Raw genomic sequence first — 7,449 nt, 5'->3', positions numbered from 1 at the left:
AGAGGCCTGGCTTGAGGGCTGTTTGGCATCCCAGGGGTGGAGCAGGGTTGGGCACGTTAAGCTTTTCCACTGAGCTCTGGAGTTGGAGGCACTCAGCAATTTTGTAAGGCCTTGTTCATTCACCTCTTCTCTGTCCAGCGTGTCTTCACTGGACACCTGTTGCATGCCCTTCCGTGCACCACACTGTGGGCAGGGTCCTCATGTCTGTGGTGACCTGGCTGACCCCACAGCCCTGCATCGCACCTGCTGCTCCCCTCCCTAGGACACCCCTGAGCTGGAAGAGCTGGAAGCTGTGCCACAGCCAGGCTTTGTTGATCAAGTTTACTTTCTGAGTTTACTGCTGACCAAGGCACTGCTCAGAATTGCTGAGTGGTTTGGGGCCTCCTGCCCTTAGCAGCTCTTGCCTTGCCTAGGTGGTGGTAGGGGGACAAGGCAGGCTCTGAATCTCTCCCAAGGTGTTCTCCCCGCTCCCGTAGCTCTTCAAGGCTGTGTTTTACCTGCAGGTCTCTCTCCCATCATTAAATGAATAAAACCAAAACAAGGCAAAAAGCCAGCCGTTCTTCTCTCCTTCCCTAACTCTGTCCCCTCTCCCTGTGGCCCAGCTGCTCTTCCCTTTCCGTTCAGGCTTTCGAGCATGTGCTTTCCATCTTTCCCGCCCCTGCGTGCCCGGTGGCCCATGCCAGTCATTAGGACCCCCTGGCTTCCTTCTCACTCCTCTACGGCCCTGGGTGGTGCAGCTGCTCTGGACGTTCTCCCCGAGTCTCTGGTCACTCTCTTCTCGGTTGCCCTCAGCTCTTCCCCGGCCCTTTAGATGTTGATATTCAAGGAACTGGCACCGTCTGCCGTGACAGTGCCAGACCCTAGCATGACTCTGAAGTTTGTTCTCAGCTAACGTCTGTCTCCTGGGTCCCAGTTCACCTACTGAGCCTCTGGATTTTCCCAGACATGCCAAGCTCCACACAGGCAGGATGGATCACTGTCCTTCCAAGTCACCTGCCTTGATGGAGGTTGTGAGCATCTCCCCAGCTGTAGCCTCCAGCTCCTAAGTTCTCCCCACCTCCCTGCCCCGCTTCTGAGCAGCCACCCACCTGTAGCTCCTAGACTCTCCCCCCATCCCCGCCCCTCCTCTAAGCAGCCACTCACTGGCAGCTTCTGTCTTCCTGCAGTCCTCCTGGCTGTCCAGACCCCCTTCACATTACCTAGACAGTTTCAGGGCTCTCCTCTCTGGGAGAGCCCTGCCTGCCTCCTCGTCTCCCTTTCCTGCTGTGGCCCTCACGGACATAAGTGGGCTCTGGAAGGCAAATCTGGTCATCTCTCCTGCCCAAGGTCCTTCTGTGGATTCTGCACCAAGTCCACAAGCCCTTTCTGTCTGCATTTGGGGTCCTGCTGTCTCTCTGGTCCCCCACGAGTGTCTGTCCTTGGGCTCACTGTTTATTTCTCTTCCTCTTCCCTGAGTCACCCACTGCTCAAGACCCAGCTCAGCAGACATCTCCTCTAGGTTCTAGGCCACTGTCACCTGCTGTACCTGTCAGGTGTTGGGGGCTCACCCTGCCTCTGAGCGCCTCTTGCCTGTCCCTGCTGGAGCACTTGGTGCTGTGTGGCAATGTCCCCTGGCCTGGCCCTGCACAGGCGGGCACTGGAGTCCTGGAACCTGCAGGGGCTCTCAGTATCCTCGCAAAACAGTGCTCCCCGTGGCTGGAGCCTCTGCTGCGTTTTTCGACAGGGATTTGAGTTTGTTGCTGCTGCTCAGGTGAGGTGCTTTGAAAATGGCATTGAGTAACTGATGTGCTTCTGCTTCTGCGGCAGAGGGAAAAGACAAATGACAGCCTCCAAATCTCCCCAGCCCACGGTGTTCTCACTGACCCACACAGCCTGATCACTTAGAAGTGATGTGATTTCATGTCCTTGTTCTTATAATTTTAGTTCTTGTTTGTGGTTTAAATTATTTCCATGAGGTGTTTTGGTATGAGAAAGAAGTGACTAGAAATAGCCTTAAATGATCTTAAAATTAGCTAATCTTTCTCTTTACATCCTTCAAGTACTAAGTTCGGGCTGCTGTAACAAAAATAACCATAGACAGGGTGGCTTTAAAAACAGAATCTTATTTCTCACAGTTCTGGAGGCTGGGAACTCTGAGATCCGGCACCAGCTGATCCGGCTCCTGGAGAGAGCTCTCTTCCTGGGCTTGCAGTGGGTGGCCTTCTTGCTGCGTCCTGACGTGGCAGAGACAGCAAACATCTGTCTCACGTCTCTTCTTATAAGGGCACTAATCCAATAAGAGGGCCCCACCCTCATCACCTCATCACCTCCCAAAGGCCTCACGTCCTAAGGCCATCCCCTTAGCGGTTAGGATTTCAACCTAGGAATTTGGGGAAAACACAAACATTAAGTCCATAGCAAGTATCTTTCCTTTTCTCTGAAAGATACAGAGGTTCATGCCACTTATTGTTACTACAGAAACCTTTTCTCTTTCTCTGTGGTCTTTTTAGCTCATGAGACAGCAATACTAATTTTCTTGGCATGAAATATGTGGTAGAGGTTGTAAATTTTGAGATACTTTCTGACTAAGGGGGAAAAAAGGCTGTTACTTTCTAACCACGAAAATCCTTGGTGTAATTTTCTATAAGTTTGTCTGAAAATCCACGGTAATACTTTTTTTTTTTTGGGGGGGAGAAAATTAAACCTTATTTATTTTTAAAACCAAACCACTAAGAAAATATGTCACAGCCTAGAAACAGCAAATGGACAGGCTATAATTTCAAGTAATAAGTTGGTGAAAATACAACGAAGTTGCTATCAAAACAGTAAGTTGCCACGCCAGGGCAGGAACACTGCCAGCTGCACAAGCCCCAGACAAAAATGGTATTTGGTAATGGGGGCTGCCTCTCCTTTGCTCTAAGGGAGTCAGCTCATCCTAGCCCAAGTTGCTTACTTTTTCTCCCTTGAATTCCTATTGTCAGGGGTTTGTCTCAATTGGGCTCTGTTAATTCAGGGGGCTAAGTAGGCAATGTTAGGTTTAGGCTTTCATTCCATCTGTTCTAATAAAACCAGGTTTTTCCAAATCCAGTACTTCATTACTCTGTTATAATAAAGTAGCCAACTGCTCCTCTTTTACTGTTCATTCCTAGATACTAGTATATATCACAATCAAAACCCCCTTCTCTTCAAGGGAAAAGTGTTACTGCAGGATTGTCCTGTCATTTTGCTATACACAGCCTCAGGGGCCATCAGCCAGTAATTCTGCTTCCCATAATTAGTGTGTCATCACCTCTCATGTTTCTGCATGGTCTCCAGGCTGAAAGATGCAGCATGTAATAACTTTAAGAAACATACATCCACATCTTGATGACCAGAAATGGGGATCCACAAGGAACCTTTCAAAGTTCTTATCCAAACTAGTCTCCCTCCCAATTCCACATCTTAAGATCAACTTGTATGTCCTTGTATAAATTACCCAAAACCTACAAAACAAAGACCCAGAAAACTTTCTTTCCCTTCTAAGTTAGTGACCTCATTGATTTTGTTTCACAGCTTATGGAAAATGGTATGGTGACACTTCTGGTAAACAGGATGTTGGCAACAAAGAGAAAATATTTCTTCTTAGACTCCACCAACTCTAACCTGCCAGCCTGTTACTACCTGTGCAGTAAGAAGAGTCTGGTACCTTGGAAGGCTCTGGCTTGTTACAGGGGAGAGCCTTATTGCCAGGACAAGCGCTGGCCACAGGAAATAATAAGCTCTAAAACTCTCCTGTAATCTCTCTGACCCGATTTAGCACCACTTTTTTCCATTTCATTTTTTTTAGGACTGAAACATAAAATAACCAGTGTCCAGAGGCAAGTGACATATGCCTTACACTTGTGGCCATCCTTCATTTCTTCATTTGTAAACCTTGCTTAAAAGACTAAAATTCCCAATTCCTTATAAAAAATATATTCTTGCCCTCAGCCCCGATGGCCACTGGCAAAGACTTTTATTTCCCAATGGATAAGAGAGCTTCCTTCATCTTCTTGGTCATAGTTGGGATGAGGTGCATGTGGTCACCCACACACTTGGTCACACAACTGTCCAGCTGCTGCTTCACCTGAAGCTCCTTACTCCCAGCATCTATTGAATCTTTGGCTTGGTCGTTGCAATGCATGGTGCACCGGGCCAGGCGGTCCTGGAACTTCTCCAACTCACTGGTGACCAAAGCCTGGGCTTGAGCCAGAGGCACATGGCAGCGCTCGATGCACTGGTGCCCCTGCTTCATGGAGGCCTGGCTGTCCTCACAACAGCTGGCGCTGCATCAGAACATGAGACCCTGCATCTTCCGGATGTTCTCTCTTTCCAGACTCTTCACCATGGAGTCCACCGCCTCCTGCACCCTCAGCTGCTGCAGCTCCGCCATGGCTACCCTGCGCTTCCACGGTAATACTAATTAAAACCTCCTTTTTTTGTGTGGTGGTGACTTGCCAAATTAAAAATTATCTGGGGCCAGGCATGGTGGCTCACGTTTGTAATCCCAGCACTCTGGTAGGCCAAGGCAGGTGGATCACATGAGGTCAGGAGTTTGAGACCAGCCTGGGCAACATGTTGAACCCCTGTCACTGCCAAAAACTACAAAAATTAGCTGGAAGCAAGGTAGAGTGGCTCACACCTGTAATCCCAGCACTTTGGGAAGCTGAGGCGGGTGGATCACCTGAGGTCAGGAGTTTGAAACCAGCCTGGGCAACATGGTAAAACCCTATCTCTACAAAAATACAAAAAATTAGCCAGGCATGGTGGCGGGCACCTGTAATCCCAACTACTCAGGGAGCCGAGGCAGGAGAATCACGTGAACCCAAGAGGCAGGGCTTGCAGTGAGCCGAGATCATGCCATTCCACTCCAGCCTGGGCAACAAGAGGGAAACTCCGTCTCAAAAATAAATATAAAAATAAAAATTACCCAGACGTGTGCATGCCTGTGCTCCCAGCTACTCGGGAGGCTGAGGCCAGAGAATCGCTTGAACCCGGGAGGCAAAGGTTGCAGTGAGCTGAGATCATGCCACTGCATTCCAGCCTGGGCAACAGAGTGAGACTCCATTAAAAAAAAAAAAATTATTTGGGAAAAATAAACATAACAATCGGGAAACTTCTGAAAAAGCAAAGTGATGAAGATGACTTGTCCCACCTGCCGTATGGCAGTACATTGATCAAAGCTGTGCATTTTCTACCATTTTCACATCGCTGAGATTGGGTTATTTCTTACAGTCAATGGTGTGTGTTAATTTAATTGGTGTTTTCTTAATGTGCACAAACTGGTGCCTCTGTGATTACATGTTGATGAAACTGGCAGAAAGTTATAATTAATACATTGTGAGATTGGCATAGTAATAGAATATAGGTAAGAAATAGACTGTGTCTGGGAATTTTGCTGTGATAAAGGTGACATGAAATCTGGGACAAAGAGGCATTTAGAAAAAAAGCCAATTCTTTAGTCCTTACACCAGAATAAATTAGACATGTCATATACTTAAGGTTAAAAAAGGCAAATCATATAAAATGAAATGAAACGATTTAATCTTGGGATGAAGAAACACTTTCTAAGCAGAAAACAAAAGCCTCAAGTGGTAATGAAATAGTTGATTGATTTGGTGCAACCGAATCTCATGTTGTCTGAGATATCTGGAGAGGGACCACTGTTTTGTGTTCCACTAAGGGAAAAATGCTGCTGGGGAGGTTTTTGCCTGATCCTAAGATACACCCTGATCTCAAAGATGTTGAAATGGAGGGAAAGTACGTCTTGGAATGGGTGAAATACAGAAAAATAAGCTTACTTACAACTAAAAAACTAAAAACCACCCGAAACTACTTGAACATGGGAAGCAAGCATTGTCACGGTGGGTTAAGTTGCAGGACAGTTTTGGCAAAACTGGGGTGTCCTTTCTGCTGCCACTGCAACTCTTAGTCTAGTTTTTGGCGGTTTACCCTGAGGAGGGGGTTGCGGGGACGATGCTGGTGGTGATGGACGAGAAGCAGGAGCCCGCGCCAGGGCTGGGCAGTCTGCAGACTCTTGTCCCCTCCTGTGCCGCCTCACGTCGGTTAGAGCCAATCGGCTCTCCTCTGTCCTCTTGTACTTTCGAGTGCTTATAACACAGAGTGGTAGGTTTGTGTCCCTAACTCCACACTGTGTGTCTTCTCTACAATGCAGCTTCGCTCCAGAGCAGGGCGCCTCCTGCTCATGTGGGCTGGCAGCATCATTGAAGGCCTGGGGCTGGTCCAGTCCCTGCCTACTGTCTAGTGGGGCGACAGTACACAAGCAATGGCTATAAAAGTCAGCACGTCCTGGCTAGGGAGGGGCTGGGGCGTCCCTGCCAAGGGTCTAATCCAGAACAGTTCCTAAGGATGAGTGACAGGGAGGGTGTTTTTGTCATTAGCGCAGGAAAACCACTGTATTAGTCTGTTCTCCCACTGCTATAAAGAAATACCCAAGACTGGGTAATTTGTAGGAAAAGAGATTTGATTGGCTCACAGTTCTGCAGGCTGTACAGGAAGTGTGGTGCCAGCATCTGCTGCTGGGGAGGCCTCAGGAAGCTTTTACTCATGACGGAAGGGGAAGCAGGAACAGGCTTCACATGGTGGATGCAGGAGCAAGAAAGGGTGGGGAGGGGAAAGCGCCATATTACTTCTAAACAACCAGATCTTGGGTGAACTCGGAGCCAGAGCTCACTCATCATCCAGGGGATGGCCCAGGCCGTTCATGAGAACTCTGCCCCATGAGCCGGACACCTCCCACTAGACCCCACCTTCCTTCAGCATTGGGGATTACAGTTCAACGTGAAATTTGAGGGGGGACAAATATTCAAACTGTATTAACCATATACAGTGTGATCATGAGTACACTGGAAAAACCTGAGAAGGTTCACCCCAAAACGTTAGGGGATGACATTGCTGAGCAATCACTGCACACCAGATGCTGAATAAAGTACTCTGTGGTTATTAATTCATGTGTTCCTCACAGTAACCTTCCAAGTAAATACGGTAACTGCCCAGTGACCTTCCAAGTAAGTACTGTCACTGTGCCCGCATAGGACGGAGACACTTGACACCCACAGGGCGGGTGCTTGGCCTCGGCATGCCCCGGCCGGAGGTGGGCAGCTTCTCTTGGTGCCACACTGCCTGCGGGGTCGTGAGTTATTTCAATTTCCTTATTTTTTTTGTTGTTGTTTTATATTGGAGTTGTCTATCGTGAATATATATGGTGTAATTTCAAACTGGTTTAAAAAAACAAGGCAAGTCAGGCAGCATCCACAGGACTGCAGCTCACGCCTCAGGCTCAGGCTCAAGCTCAGCCCCGGCGCCTCCTGGCAGAGTGTGGCCCTGGGGCTCTCCCGGGCTGCTCTTCGACTGCAGCTTCTGTTCCAGCTGCAGCCATATGGCTCTTGTGTCCCACCTGTCATCTTGAGACTCAATCCAGCTCTTGAAACC

At 48.5% G+C, this 7,449-nt stretch overlaps 1 pseudogene; it reads right to left on the bottom strand.

The window, feature by feature from the left end:
* Positions 1-3,109: 3,109 nt before the first annotated feature.
* On the bottom strand, positions 3,110-4,404 carry LOC102119461 (protein FAM136A pseudogene; annotated as a pseudogene).
* Between the last annotated feature and the right edge of the window lie 3,045 nt (positions 4,405-7,449).

This window comes from Macaca fascicularis, chromosome 4, assembly GCF_037993035.2.
Source record: "Macaca fascicularis isolate 582-1 chromosome 4, T2T-MFA8v1.1".
Classification (NCBI taxonomy): Eukaryota; Metazoa; Chordata; class Mammalia; order Primates; family Cercopithecidae; genus Macaca; species Macaca fascicularis.
This window is presented reverse-complemented; position numbering and strand designations above follow the sequence as displayed.